This window comes from Pinus tabuliformis, chromosome 4_2 (assembly GCF_031772625.1).
Source record: "Pinus tabuliformis cultivar Carrire ecotype Pingquan chromosome 4_2, CPIR1, whole genome shotgun sequence".
Taxonomy (NCBI): domain Eukaryota; kingdom Viridiplantae; phylum Streptophyta; class Pinopsida; order Pinales; family Pinaceae; genus Pinus; species Pinus tabuliformis.
Genome location: NC_142304.1, coordinates 1,071,222,881 through 1,071,238,678, shown reverse-complemented (window position 1 = coordinate 1,071,238,678; position 15,798 = coordinate 1,071,222,881). Strand labels below are relative to the sequence as shown.

Here is a 15,798-nt window from a genome sequence, read left to right as displayed (position 1 = left end):
AACAAAGGGGAAACCACCCGGTCCGGACCTTAGTGCAGCTCCTTTTCTGTTTGGAATAGTGGTGCCGACTGGGGATAATGGGACCAGTTTCCCAAGAACTATAAGTGAATGGGATGGATGAATGACTTATGACATAAGATGGTAATAAGAAGACATCTAAACTATAAACAAAATGTAATAACTATAATTGGATCCCGGGACTTATCACTTGGCAAAGCGTAGCGTTTGATGATCTGTGCTTTAAGACAGGCATATAGATGACTCTAACCCTTTAAGCATAGACGTTTAACCATTTAAACATTGCTCTGCATAATTAGTTATGCAGAGCGATTAGAGCGAATTACTACACTTAATCATTCATATCATTGATACATACATGAGTGAAAGAGATAACAAATCACCAAAACATTCAATAGTGAAACGAAATGAAGATTCGTTGTTATATCGCATACATGCATTCAACAATAGCAAAGATAATAACACAACAATTCATATAATAAGAAAGGACACAGATACAGATAATAGTACCATGTAAGCTGATCGATCAATCCAGTATATTAATCACTATGTCGCAGTCCTTCCTTCCAATCGGAAAGCATTCCAAACAACAGACAGTCGTGCGCAATTGTATAAAACAACCTTCTAATCAAAATTAAGAACCGTTGGTTGAGTTTCACAAAAAGAATATAGACTGAAGCACAATAGTGCAAACTTCAGCCTTTAAGTCTTATTACAAAATTTTACGACCCTTTCCAAAACAATGAAAGGGTCTATAAATACTATACTAATCTAAATATCTAAACAACTGAAAAGCTATTAAATTGGCATCAATGAATGTTTTTTCCATCTTTCCTGGCGATCTGGCAGTTGGCGGCAATGCTTCATTCGGTGGGTTCTTTGCCTTTACTCCTTAGCTGACATATTGCCAGCATTGGCTCTACTTCTGGTGGAGTGTTGAGACACGAAGTCAGCTGAGCATCATATGTAGCATCCTGAATGTCGGGGATCAGGCATCCTAGGGCATCCGTTAAACACTTGAGAGCAGACCTTTGAGTGTGTGGCTTGACTAGAAAGAGCCAATATGCTTCAGAGATTAAATTATTTACTCCGGTAATTAACTTCCTTTGTTCCTGTAAGCCAGGATAACTTGCTTGTTCAAGCATATCTGCTGTTGTTATACTTCCAGGTGCGCATTTAGAGATCATATTTGCCAGATAAAGTGTATCATTGACTAGGTTGGTCATGTTGCTGGCAATTATTTTACACCTAGAAGCCGCCCTTTCTGCTTTCATTACCTGAGTATTCCATTCCGTGAAGAGTATGTCCTTATATGTTTCATGGATTCAGGACAAATTTGCCGCTTTCCCTTCCGGAGTGTCTTGCCACTCAACATATTCAGATATGGCATCTTCGGCCTGATCTAGCTCATTTCTGGCCCTCTCTATTTGCTCACACACTGTTGTGGATATTTCGCATAATGACTCAGCCTTAGCAAGTTGTTGACATAGAAGTCTGATCTGAGACAGTAATGCGCTATTTATTTGAGTTGCCTCTGCCCTGAAATTTTTTACGTTCTGTGTGCTCTTGATGCCTTCGAGTTGTGCTGATAGTTGAGCTATTCGCTCATCTTTCGATTGCATCATCAGCTCATTTGATGCTTTCAACTGTGACAATGCCTCTGACAATTCTTTTGCCTTTTGTGCTTCACTTTGGTTTATCCTCTGTCTTTCAATTTGCAGTTGCTGGGTTAACAAATTCTTTTCCTGTTGTTGAGCCAGCAACTGCTCTTCCACCTACGCTGCTTTATTTTTCGCTTCAATTACCTCTGCCTGTAATGCATATATTTCATGATCCTTAGTCTTCAACAGAAGACTCACCTCCGATGCTTTGTTGATAGTTGTTGCGGAATAAGCTCCCGCGAATTGAGACAGTTTAGTTAGATCATCGGAGGGATCTAAATCCTCCTTCCAGACCATATTGCCCGTGACTGTTTGCTCAGGCAAGATAGAAGGTTGATCAAGCCTTCGTCTTTTATTAGAGCGCTTAATAACGGCTCTATGCTTTGGGCTGTAGAAAATATCTAGGGGAGGAATTTCTTCCACATGGAGAACAATTTGATTGGAAGGGTCCTTATTGATGATCTCAACATCCTGTGAAATGGGTGGGCCGCTGGTTCCTCCTAGAACCTGAGAAGAAGTGGTATCGGGCGCATCACTTGTTTTAGAGGAGCCTGTGTCTTTAGAGCCTTCCTTACCACTGATAATGGAATCGAATTGATTCCATTGCTTAATCAATTCAGGATCGATGGAGGTTTTCTTATGCTGCTCTGTATGGGCTTTGCTCCGTTCTTTCTCTTGTTCTAATTTCTGTTGTTCTTCAAGTGCTTTTCGCTGTTGCTCCTCTTGCGTTTTCCGCTGCTGCTCCTCCAATTCCTTTTTCTGCCTATCTGCTAGTTCTTTCTTTAATCTCTCTTCTTCCTTCTTCTTCCTCTGCTCTTCTTCCCTCTGTGCCTTTTGCTGCCTTTCTATTTGCTCCTTTTTCTGCCTCTCTGCTTGCCCTTTTTTCTGTTTCTCAGCCTGCAGCTTCTTCTGCCTTTCCTCCTGTTGTTTATCCTGTTCTTTAGTTGTAACAGGAGGTGAGTTTATCTGTTGCTGACCAGGCTTGCTTGAGGAAGACGCTGGGGTTGTGGATAATAACTCTAGGGGCAGATTTTGCAACCTCTGCTCCCTAAGTTTATTAAACTCCGTCAACGCTTCATCATTGTATTTCATTATGGCAAGCTGTTTGGCTTGGCTTATTGTCTCGGCACCTACGAACAAGTCATCAAACATATCCTCTTGATGATCAACTTTTGTTAATTTTGCTTGTTCTAGGGCAATGTAGGCAGTTTTCTTCGGATCATAGAGTCTGCTTGGGAGAGTGGCCAGGGATAAAGCTTGGATTTTTGTCGCTTCTTTTTCTACGTGCTTGTAATTAAGCAGAGTAAAAACCCCAATTCTTAAAGGGAAAGAGGGCCAGCCTTTCTTCTTCTCTTCTTTGAGAGTTTGTGTGGCACTTTCGGCCATAATCTGGTAACAGATTTCCCGGGCTAACAGCTTGTCTGGGATATATAAAGGGAGGACATGTGGCCTAGCCTTACTCCCAAAAACTCTGATATAGGAGAAATACTCTTCCCCAAACCAACTCGCTACGGCAGGTAAGTCAAAGGAAGCTTCATAAGAAATTCTGGAAATGGGTCTGTCATAAATAGAATAGTAAATGGGTGCCATGAAATCATTACAAATTTGGTACAAGTGGTCCTTGTAAGAGGACTTCCACAATTTCTGATGGTATAAATGAATGGGTGTTGGATCTTGGGTGGTCCATCTCCAACTGAGGACAGGAAACTCGGAATTAAGACACAGGGTATCCATAATGTAGGCAGAATAATAAAATGGAGGGATTTTCCTTTCGGAGACTATAGTTTTGTTTCTGAATTCACGAACAGCTACGACCAATTTATCAGAAAGAATAGTAGCCCAATCCATGATTATAGCATTGATAGCCGCTTCCATTAAGGGGACCATGTCAATATTGATATTAACGGAGTCATGTAATCCCCACAATCTACACATCATAATCCCCGCATAGCAATAGGGAGAAGCCAAAGAAACGTTGGAGTACTTACCCGAACTTTCATGCTTGTGCTTGGCTGGGTTCTGCCTCCAATCTCGGAGGGGTTCGGATGGCGATTCATTTTCTTTTACGAATTTCTCCACGAAGGTTCTATTGTAGACTAGCTCCGGTTCAGGCAGATGATACATTCGCCTCAGGTCATCAGGCTTGAATGACCCGAAAATCCTTTCGTCCCTTGTATGGAAAGTTCTATCAGTAATGGGGATTTCTTCAATTGTCCAGCGCACCACATCTGTGTAAGGGAGAACCTGCTCTCTAGCCGCTATTCTGTGTAAAAAGGAGTCGGCCAAGTCTTTGAGCGTTGCATCAGACTTCCTTAATACATCTACACTAGCCGTTCTCACTGTCACTTTTGGTTTCTCGGCCTCCAACAGATTATATGTGCCCTGCCATGTGGTCCTAGCAAGACTAGTGCACGTAGTGTCCGAGATTAGGCCTTTCTTCGAAATTGAAGCAGCTTGTCCTGCAATAGGTGTTGTAGTAGAACCAGAACTCCTCTTATTTTTCTTCCCCATCATGTTCAGGCTTTCTTTAACAAATGAACTCTACACAAGTGCAAGAGATATCGTAACACGAGGAATAATGAAGACAAAGCATAATTGGAAAGATATATATCACTTGAAGCGTGGCGCTATTAATTTTCAAAAAGTGGCTGCAGATCCAATCACTGGTAAGAGATCGCATATGCATTAATGGTGATTTTAAGGCCTGCTACCCATTAAATGACCTTTACGCTGTTATTCAGTTGAATGACCTCCCAACGCGTGCAACAGATATGATATGCCTTAGATGCAGGTATTCGTTAATCGAAGGGGCAAAGTTATTAATTACGCATGCATTACCTTATCCCTGCATTTAACGGTATTTTGAAGTCTGCGCCTTACCAACCGGATTTAAATATAACTTTAAAGCTTAAAACAATCACTTTTTGAAAATGTCGATTACCGATGAACAATGTCGCATCGCATGGGGAAAAGAGTTACACTATCGTTTGAAAGTAGCCCTGGCGAACGCCGATTGCGATATCGCATCGGACTAGCATGTGAACACATTACCAGATGCATATTAAGTGATTTTCCGACTTCCGTTAGCGAATTCGCATCGCATCGGGGAAATATCTGAGTGCATTATAAAAGTGCATGGGATACCACCGACGGCCGATAGCGATATCGCATCGGGTCGGGGTTTATAACTTAAAGCGTTTTCTCACAAGAGGCAGTGCCGATAGCCGATCGCCGATATAGCGTCGCATCGGGGTATGAGATATGTGCTCTTTTTGTGTATGCAATGAATACCGCCGATTGCCGATAGCGATATCGCATCGGCAAAGACCAAAGTGTCGTTTAAGTGCATCTCTCTTGTCATTGCGATATGCGATCTTGCGATCGCTTTATCGCAATAACAAAAGATTGGTTTATTTTGGAAACATTGTTATTCGAAAAAGGCTTCAATTCACAAACACACTTTATTATCATACCTTTTTTCGAACAAATTCATTAATACCAATTAATTTTTAAAAGGGACCCATTTCATATGTTAATTGTTTGTAAATACAGATGATATGAAATGGGGGGTTGTTGTAGGGCACAACAAGTTGTTAAAATACTTCTGCTAGCAGCTGGAATTTCATTTCTTCTCGCCTACTTTCGTGATAATGTGTCTTCTGAGGAGGGCATAACAGCCTGTGTAGAGCCTCTGGTCATTCTCCTAATTCTCATCCTCAATGCCATTGTTGGAGTATGGCAGGAGAATAATTTTGAGAAGGCTTTGGAAGCTCTCAAAGAAATGCAATCTGATCATGCAAAGGTCTTGAGAGATGGACATTATGTTGTAGATCTTCCCTCTAGAGAACTTGTTCCAGGAGATATAGTGGAACTGAAGGTGGGAGACAAGGTTCCTGCAGACATGAGAATTGTGTCCCTCAAGAAATCCACCTTTAGGATGGAGTAGAGCTCCCTGACCAGAGAGAGCATGCATGTGGTCAAAAGAACATATCCAGCCACCTTGTGTGACTGTGAGTTGCAGTCAAAAGAATGCATGGTGTTTGTCGGAACTACAGCTACCAATGGCTGCTGCACATGCATTGTTTTGAGCACTAGAATGTTTACAGAAATAGGTAAAATTCAGGCACAAATTCAGGAAGCTTCAATGGAATGTCATGATACCCCTTTGAAAAGAAAGTTAGATGAATTTGGTGAAAGACTGACAACAGTGATTGGTGCCATTTGTATTCTTGTTTGGATCATGAACTACAAATATTTTCTTTCATGGGAAGTCATAGATGGGTGGCCAAAAAAAATATCAGGTTTTCCTTTGAGAAATGTACGTACTACTTTAAGATTGTTGTTGCTTTGGTAGTTGCTGCTATACCAGAGGGATTGCTTGCTGTGATTACTACATGTTTGGCTCTTAGCACTTGTAAGATGGCACAAAAGAATTCTATTGTGCGTAAGTTACCAAGCGTGGAGACTTTGGGTTGCACCACAGTGATTTGCTCTGATAAGACAGGTACTCTTATAACCAATCAGATGTCTGTCAGTGAGTTTATAGCCATAGGGCACAGTGCTGGTTCACTTAGAGAGTTTATTGTTGAAGGAACAACATATAATCCTGAGGATGGAAAAATATTGGATTGGCCTACACATAATATGGGGGAAAATTTAGAAACTCTGGCAGAAGTTGCTGCAGTTTGCAATGATGCAAGGATATCTTGTCAAGGTCACTAGTTCCGTGCTACTGGTATTCCCACTAAGGCAGCCTTGAAGGTATTGGCGGAAAAAATGGGAGTTCCAGACCCAATGGCAGGTGATACAAGTGCCATTCTCAACAGTGGCACAGTGAAATTGGGCAATTGTGATTGGTGGATACAAAGATCAAAGAGGCAGGCTTTATTAGAGTTTGATTGTGATCGAAAATCCATGGGTGCTATTGTCATGGAACCAATGGGACAAAATCATCTGCTAAGTGAAGGGCGCCATGGAAAATTTGCTTGAAAGGAGTGCTTTTCAACAACTTGCAGATAGATCAGTTTTTGAATGAGATGATGCATCAAGGGAATTACTCTTTGTTGAGAGGCCCGAGGTCGGGTCAACAACAAGGGGGATACCCACCCGGTCCGGAACCTGGTTGGCGGCTCCTTGCCCGTTTGGAGTAGCGGGTCCGACTGGGGATAACGGGACCAGCTTCCTGATGCATGGGATGTGTATGTGTGTGTGTGTGGAATTTTGGTTAGGTTACTTCTAAGAAACGTTCTAAAGACTATTGTAAATCTATCTTATAAACTTGAGCCTAAATTACTATAATCAAATGAAAACAACACACAGAATCTACATTAACCCGGGATGTTTCTTTTATCATGCGATCTAGAAAGATTTCTAACAGCAGCTAGTAATAAAGATCATTCAACTGATATCAGAATATAAATCAATAAAGATAAACCATTCTGCATAAGAAGTTAGACAGAGCGGTTGTGAACAACACATCGCATAATCAAATCATTCGCATATTAAACATGAATAGACAAATCCACCGTACAGAAGTGCCAAATGATAACTTATATATTCATACATTAACATGCAAATAATATCAGCTGTATACCGCTTTAAGAATACAAGCAGAAATTAATCAAGAGATAAAAGTACCATTAATGACTAATTCTTACCCATAGACTTCAAACAATAACGATCTACTTCTACTTGCTTCTAACGTCTACCAAGAGTACAGAAGTGCAACATCAGTAGCAGATATAAGAATGCAAACATAAATAAATCACGATCCTTCCATTCATCAAAACCTCCTCTGAGGGTGTAGAAGTGCATGTTCTGAGGACAAGTTTTTGACAAATATATGGACCCTTCTCCAATGCAATGAGAAGGGTTAAAATACTACTATCTAATCCTAATAATAGTATTATTACAAAATTTTAGGATACGGCTCTCAAATGACCGTCCTTTTTCTAATTCTGTAAAACAAAAAGAAAAACAACTTTCTAAATTGAAATTACTTCTTAATCTGGTCTCTGAAATTGTAGTTTTCGAGCATGGGCTTGAGAAGAGTCGGTTGGTCAACTTCCGTGCTTAGTTGGGTTGCGAAAACAACGTCCATAAGAGCTTGCGCTACTTTCTCGGCCGCGTTCATGATGCACCTTACTGTCATGCATTGGCTGTGGGGCTTAACTAAGTAAGTCCAGTAACTTTCCCAGTTTAGCCTCAATAATGCCCGGATTGTCTCCCCATTTGCCTGTGCTTTCTGCTTCCATTCAGCCTCCAGTTGCGATGCGATTGTTAGGTACCCCGGAGTGGATTCTGAAACTAAGTTGGCCCTGTGTAAATTTTCATTTACACAGTCGATAAGTATGTTCGCCTGTGTAGGCGCTGACTCTGCTGCCTACTCCGCCTGTATGATTTGCTCGTCCCACTTGTTAAAGAGCAGTTCTTTATGATTTTCATTAATCTTGGGTGCCCCTACTCTTTTCCCTTCCTCGTCATTTTGCCAAGCCAGATACTCTGTTACTCTTTTGTTGGCCTGGTCATAGTCGTTCCGCAATTCCACCACCTGGCTGGTGATCTTGTCGCTTATTTCACAAAACTCCCTCCACTGTGATATTTTGCGCACCATTTCTTCCTGTTGTTGTGACAATTGGTTGTTCAAGCCGATGGACTCTGAAATAAACTCTGTCAGCTTGGGTTCATCCTTATGCATTTCTTGCACCGTCTGCAGCTGTTTTTCTTTTTCTTCAATACTTCTTTGGTGGCTCACCTGCATCTGGCGAAAGCTTTCTTGTAACTCTTCAAGCTGCTTGGAGGCTTCAGCGTTCTCATTGGCTTGTCGCAACTGTTGCTGCAGCAGTTGTGTTTCACTTTCACGTTCTTTTAGAAGCTGTTGAACTTCAGAGGCCTTGTCGATAGTTGCATAAGCATATGCTCCCGCAATTTGAGATAATTTCGTTAGATTTTCTGTTGGATTGTTATTCGGGTCTTTCCACAAGACATCTAGGTGTTCAGCATTTTGAGCCAGTGCATTTTCAAGCTTCCTTTTCTTTCTTTGTCTCCTCACAACTGCCTTGTGTTGTGGACTGTAAAATACGTCCAGTGGAGGGATTTCTTCTACGCCGAGTAGAAGTTCTGAGGATGGAGCGATAGGGAGATGCTCCGTCTCTACGGTACCACTGACTATGGTTGAGAAGACCTCTTGCACCACCTGAGTATTGCTCACAGGTGTTTGCGGGACTTGGCCTTCAAGATTTATCAGTTCATTGAAGGTCTCCCATTCTTTATCTAATTCTATTGTAACAAGAGGTGCTTCGGTGACGGGGGGAGGAACTTCTCTTGATGATGAGGCGACAACTTGCTGCTGAGCCATCGAACTTGACTGAGCCGTGTCTTTGATTGTTTCTTCGTTCTTGTCTTCTTTGTGGACAGACTCTTCAAGATCTGGAGATATTTCTTTTACGGCACTGGAATCAGATTTGGAGGCGTTGGAGTATTCACTGAGGCTGACACTCGGAGTTGGTTCTCTGGTGGCCACTACCAGTCTTTCCAGGGGAATGTTAGCCAGCCTTCTTTCTCTATACAACTTGAATTTCCGGAGGTTGTCTCGGGACAACCTTGACTGAGCTTCTTGCGAAACTTCTTTGATCGAGTTCTTACTCTGAAAGAGGTCGTCAAACGGATCTTTCTGTCCAGAGAACACACTTATCCTGACGCTAGTTGTAAATTCCTGGGCGACTTTATTTGGGTCGAATGGCCTTGGTGGGAGTTTAAATAGTTGGAGACACGTCACATTCTCCACCTCACCAAAAGCCTGTCCCACATCGAATAAAGAGAAGGCCCCACATGTGACAGGGAATGGAGGCCAAATGGCCTTCTTTTTGTTCTTTAGGTCCTTAGTTAAACCACCTTCAGAACAAGTCTGATAAGCGATCTCTCGGGCCAACAATTTATCTGGGATGTACAAGGGTAGGACATGAGGAGGTACTGTGCTTCCAAAAACTCGAATGTAGGTAAACCATTCTTCTCCAAACCATCTTGCTACGGAGGTGATGTCGTTTTGTGCTTTGGGAGAGCATCTCGGAGGGTCTTTATCATATATCATTCTATGGATGGGCAGTATGAGCCCGTGGCAAATCTGGTAAAAATGGGGGGCAAACTGAGAATCCCACAAGACTTTATGGTAGACATGAATGGGCAATGGGTCCTGGGTAGTCCATTGCCAGCCCATAGTGGGGAATTTAGACACATAACAGATAGAGTCCATTATGTAGGCAGACATATAAAAAGGGGGATAAAACCTTTGGGAGAAGGATCTTTTAGAATGATAGTAAAGAATGGCCATGTATAGAGTGTCAGAAAGGATTTTGGCCCAATCTATTACCTCGGAGTTAGTCGCAGCATCAATTAACGGTATCCATTCAGATGGAAATTTATTGATATCAGGCTTACCGAATAGCCTACAGAGCATGGCTGTAGCAAAACAATACGGAGAAGTAAGGGAACCGGTGCTATACATACCGTTCTTATCTTTCTTCAGTGGTTCATCCCTTTTCGACCATTCTTTGGTAGTGTCTGATAGGTCCGGATTCTCTGCTGCGAACTTCCTAACAAAATCTGCATTGTAGGTCGTTTGAGGTTCGGGAAGGTGATACATGAGCTTCAGGTCTTGAGCCGCGAACGATCCTACGAGCCCATGTCCTTTGACTTTGAATTGCCTATGATGTAGCTCTGCGTCATCTAAAATCCACTTGATCATGTCCGTATACGGTAGGATCTTTTGCCTTGATGCTATTCTGTGGAGGAAAGAGCACGCTAGATCTTCCAGGGATGCTTCTGAAGAGCGTGGTGCATCTGCGACAGCAGCAGTTGCCTTGATTATTCTAGGGTTCTCTTCCTCCAACAGTCTATACATGCCTTCCCATGTGGAAATTCCTGCATCTTTATTGCATGCGGTATCTGTGTAAAGGGCCGCCATCTCCTTGGTCTTTTCTCTTGTTTCTGAGCTCTGAGCTTTGTTCTTCTTCCCCATCTTGCTTATCGTTTCTGTTTGATTTTTGCCTTCGCACTTCGCTCCTACAGGTTATGAGAGAAATGGAAAGATTGATCAAAAAGGTGATGGGAGAGTTTTGAATGCAAGAGATAAATCAGATACGCCACCTTACGTGAAGTAAATCCGCATTAAGGCACGCGTCTTTATGCCACTTAATAACTGAAAACTTATTCATTACTAACATTAAAAGCGCAATAATTTCCAAGTCAGGTTATAGTAAGTGGATTTTCTTTGGGTGGTGTGCCCGAAGGAGTCGTATCAAGGTGCTTTTATGACTTGCCAACGCATCCTGCATGTCGCGCGATCGCAAACGGTAGCGATCGCAATATCGCATATCGCAGCATCGCAACATCGCGGATCGCAATGGTTCAATGTTTGCTAACGTACCCCGCCTCATTTCTGCGATGTGCGATCGCGCCATCGCAATATCGCAAATCAACGGACTCGTAAGCTTTTGTCTATGGATGTTAACGTATTGCGATGCGACGTGGTTTATTAATGCCGAGATGATGTGCATATTGGCCTTTAGAAGGGAAATGCGGGCGTTTCTTACCCTTTCGTGCTGCGACCTTGAAGATTTTCTTTTATGAACACAGGTTTAGGCTTAAGTTGTCCAAGAAACCTTTCCTAAGCTGATGCTTGCAATTTCAAAAGAAATCTTTATTATTATTATTTTTCTTTTTTGAAATGTAACTAAGGGTCCCCATTCATTCTAGCATCGTGGTCGATACTAGTTTGAACAAAAAGGGGGGGGGTTGTTGCTGGCCACAACACTCTTGAGGAAGTTTCATCAAATGAGTTCAAAGGCTTTGCGTTGTTTGGGACTTTCTACAGGAAGTTTAGAGAAAGGGCAGCAGAAGGAGAAATTAGCCGAGATTTTAGCTAGGGAGGTAGCACCTATGCTAGCCACCCTAAGCACATCCATCCCCTTCATGAACACTCATTTTTTTCAAGGTTCGGACACAATCTGGTCATGGTTCAACCTTCTACAGGAAGCTACAGGACTTTCTACAGGAAGTTCTGTATTTTTACCAGAAACATCCTGTAGAAGCCTTTGGGTAGGCCAGAATCAATTATGGAGAGGGATTTGAAGCTTGAAACTGTTTGTTGAGGAGGCATGCAACCACTCTTTTCTTCCATCCTCCACTGGTTTCATCTCCTTTCACCACCATTGCCACCATCATATTAAATATACTTGCACAATCATACCAAAGTTGAGAATTCTCTAGGAAAAGAAGCACAGGCAGTGGGAAGAAGCAAAGATAAAAGCATGGTTTCATGACTAAGAAGAGGGCATCACTTTAGAAGCTTGGCATGACAGGGAGGCCACCAGGGTCATCAAAGATGAGGAGATATATTGGTTGCTCAGAGGATGAGCAACACTTTCAGTAGGGGGGTGATGATGAGCCCCAAAAATGGATAATTATTTGGGCTCATTGAACCTCCTAATTCGACTTAATCCACCATTATCATTATTTGATTGCATGTTTTTTATTATATTTATGCTAATAGATTGAATTGGGTTAGTCATTATGCCAACAAGTCTAATGTGTGCTTTGTGTAGCCTTTTTGGTCAATTTGGAGACAAAATCAATGGTTGAAATGAGCACTTGGCAGCCAAATTCGTGGAGAGTATTTTTAGGAAGGTGTTCCCCTCATTTATGGGCCCTTACCTCGAATTCTCCACCATCAGCTCGGAGTTCAAGGGCCACCAAATCAATCAGCACAAGGGCATCCAAGCAAGTCAAGTAGGACTGCTGTTAACTACAAGTCTTGGGCAGCCGAGTCCCTAAAGTTTAGGAGGACTGTTGGGGTCCTCAATTTGTATAAATAAGAAGGCTTAGGGCCTCATTTTGGTTAGCTAGTCGTTATTCATTTTTGTAGCTAGTAGTTAGTCAATTTGTAGCCAGTATTTAGTCATTTTGTATTCATTGGGTAGTTCGATTTTCAGGCAGTAGATTAGCTTTGCTTTCAGCACATTTTCAAGTTCTCCTTGTGGACAGTTTTTGGAATATAATATTTCTTGCTCAATAAAGATGAATCCAGCTTTGCACCAGCTCTAAATCTCTCTTAGGAGGCTGTAGCTCTTGGGGTTGGGCCCATCTCAAGTGCCCAGTACCTCCTTTGTTTACTTTCATGTGTCTTTGCTGCATTCTTAGAGTAAAATCTGCTATTTAGATTTAAAACTTGTTGTGTTATTTAGGTTTCTTTTGATGATTAAAGTATATTTTCATGTTCAGATTGATTTGGATAGATGAATAACATAAAGGATCCTTGGAAAAAGGGGTTCAAGCACCTCTGATCTTACCTCTACCTCAGTGGGATCGTGAGTTGGGACAAAGGTGACCTTGCTGCCCACAACAACATTGTTTTGCTTCACCATGCAAGTATTAGTGTTGGATTCTTAGTTGTCAAACTTGATATTAGCTTTGACTGCATGCTTAGGGTTATGATTGCTTAGTTGCATAGTTAGTTCATCTGATTTTGTGCAAATAAACTTATGTTCCATTTCTTTTGCTATTATCTAGGTCAGATTAGGTCAAGGTAATTAGGTTCTTGATTTTCCAAGTCTTCATTTGTTAAATTCGAAAAATAACTTGCAGAGCACCTGTTATCCTTCTCTATCTACCCATAATCCATCAGATAATTTGCTCCAACCCTTAGTCCATGATTCGTACCCTTCATTTGCCATACTTTCCCCACCTTGCCCTAATTCCTACATTCTTGTGCATCATCGCTTCCTCCATCCTTGAACAAATCCAATCGCTCCTTAGCTTCATCCACCAAGTCCTAGACCTCTTCACACCCCTATTCCACCTCCATACTCATTCCTCCATCTTTTTCCCTCCATCCATGCTCCAAAATCCCATTTCGAAACATCCTGTAGAAGAATTACAGAACATCCTATAGAAATCCTGAACATCCTGTAGAACCCATGCAGACTTCCTGTAAAAGCTCATAAACGCGGTTTCATGGCAGCCAAACTTTGTGAAATCCTCTGGAAGGGTGTTAGGGACTCCTTAGACCCTCTCTGAACCTTCCCAACCTTTCCCAAGCATTTCTCCCCTTGATCTACCCCTGCACAGTAAAAAGCCAGTTAGAAGCACATGCATGATAATTCCAACAACTTGAACAAAAATACAAAAAGATGCTTTCTTCAGATAGAGGTAGTCTATCCACATGTATTTTACCTTCATAGAAGTAATTGCATCTCTTTCAGTAGTTTGCATTCTCTCCATTGCGTCAGTAGGACTAGCTGGTAGAATTAGGGTTTGCTAGGGTTTGCGTTTCTTTTTGGCTTTCAGTTTCTTTTTGCAAGTAGATTAGCTTCCTTCGAGTTAGCTTTCATCCATCAATTAAAAAGCTTCTTCTAAGATCTCATAGAAGTTGGCTTAAGCTCCTAGTGGACTTGTGCCAGCTGACCAAGTGACAGCTACGGCAAGAGCTAGTACTTGTGCATACAGCACTATCGCTTCCGAGTTTGTTACGAACTACCGGGTTGATAAAATTAAAGAAGGAAGATCCAGGAGTTGTAGCATTATTGCTACAATATTGGAGCCCACTAGAAGGAAAAACTCAAGGCAACATCAAACCACGCTCAGCCTCATAGCTAGCCCTACGAGGACAGGAGAGGGATCTCTCTGGGTCAATCTCGGAAAAATATAATCAATGAGGCTCGAGATGACTGAAATTGTAACTAATCTTAGGCTAGGTATTAAGTGCAGAGGTTTAAAGGTGATTTTTTGGGGTTTTTGTTGAATCAAAGGGAAAGGCAATTTTGGATGCGGGGATGAGACACAGTTTCTGCAGAGGTCTGATTGGAGCAAGGTAGGCAATTGTTTGATGCCTTAAAAGCTAATGAGGTGAATAGATCAGACAGGTGAGGAGCTAAGGAGAGCAAGGAAACCTCAAGAATTCTCCTTAAACAGATGAAAACATAGGAGATCAAACAAACTTAAAGGCAGATCATTACAGATTATGAATTCTACCTTAACACTTCATTTGTTCAATTGCAGAAGATGAAAGAAGGAAAATGATACACATAACAACTTACAAGTACTGAAAGAAGCACACCATCAAAACATAAAGCCATATGAATTCCAAACAGTGCTGCAAAACCCTGGTCTTTCCTTTGCCAAAATGCTGAAGTAAAATGTACAATAGAGTCTCAAAACCTTTTCCCCAAGAGTCCAACCATGAAAATGACTAAGAAAATACATAATATAGGCAAGCCAACCCATTCCCTTGCCTCTAGGGTTCGAGATCATCATCTTAGGAGCTGTTTCAACCATTTCTAAACAAAGCACTACAATCTAGGCAGTCAAAACAACTTGCCTCTATAAGGTAGGAAACTGATTCATTCATTTAATTTTCACTTTTTAGTGAATGAATCTTCTAGAACAAGTAATAAAGTGTCAAAATTACATCATGTTTCATTAATTAGATCAAGAGGAGTTAAAAGTAACATCACAAGTCAAAACTGGTAAAACTGGCTACGTTTCCTGAGCTGAAGATGAAAATTACGCCAAAAAAAACCATGATGCACCGCGCGCCTAAGCCCTATGCGCCGCGTGCGTTTCCACCTGAATTTGGGGCACTTCCCGACATCCAAATTGAGCTCAGGTTGGCTTGTTGGAAAGCCCTATATGTCTACTTTCCAACCCAAGTGGAATTTTCCAATTTGGTGTCCATGTTCCCCTCCAAAAGTTCATTCTCCCAAGACTGCTTCCTGTGTGTCCAAAAAGGGGCAGTGAGGTCATTTTTTGCATGTTGTTTGACCTTTTGGGGACCCAAACCTTGATGAAATGCCTTGGAAATAGCTGAGAATGTTTATTTCATCATGAAAAATCCAAAAATGCAAACCATTTGGGATTTGGACCTCCCAATCTTATGGGTCGTGCACTGCGCGCTACGCGTTGAGCCAAAAAACCTGTTTTTTTAACCAAAAATTTCAAAATTGACAAAATTTTCTCCAAACCTTTTGAAATTTGGGCTGGGGATCCCCAATCAAGTACCATGCTCAGCCAAAGAGGCTTCGGCCAAAATCCAAAGACGATCAAGCTCCTTTTGTCTTTTTTGCTT

At 41.7% G+C, this 15,798-nt stretch overlaps 2 pseudogenes; both read left to right on the top strand.

Annotated features, from left to right (window-relative positions):
* The first annotated feature begins 5,241 nt into the window (after window positions 1-5,241).
* On the top strand, window positions 5,242-5,625 carry LOC149173349 (calcium-transporting ATPase, endoplasmic reticulum-type pseudogene; annotated as a pseudogene).
* Window positions 5,626-5,942: 317 nt separating this feature from the next.
* LOC149173348 (calcium-transporting ATPase 4, endoplasmic reticulum-type pseudogene) lies at window positions 5,943-6,401 on the top strand (annotated as a pseudogene).
* The last annotated feature ends 9,397 nt before the right edge of the window (window positions 6,402-15,798 follow it).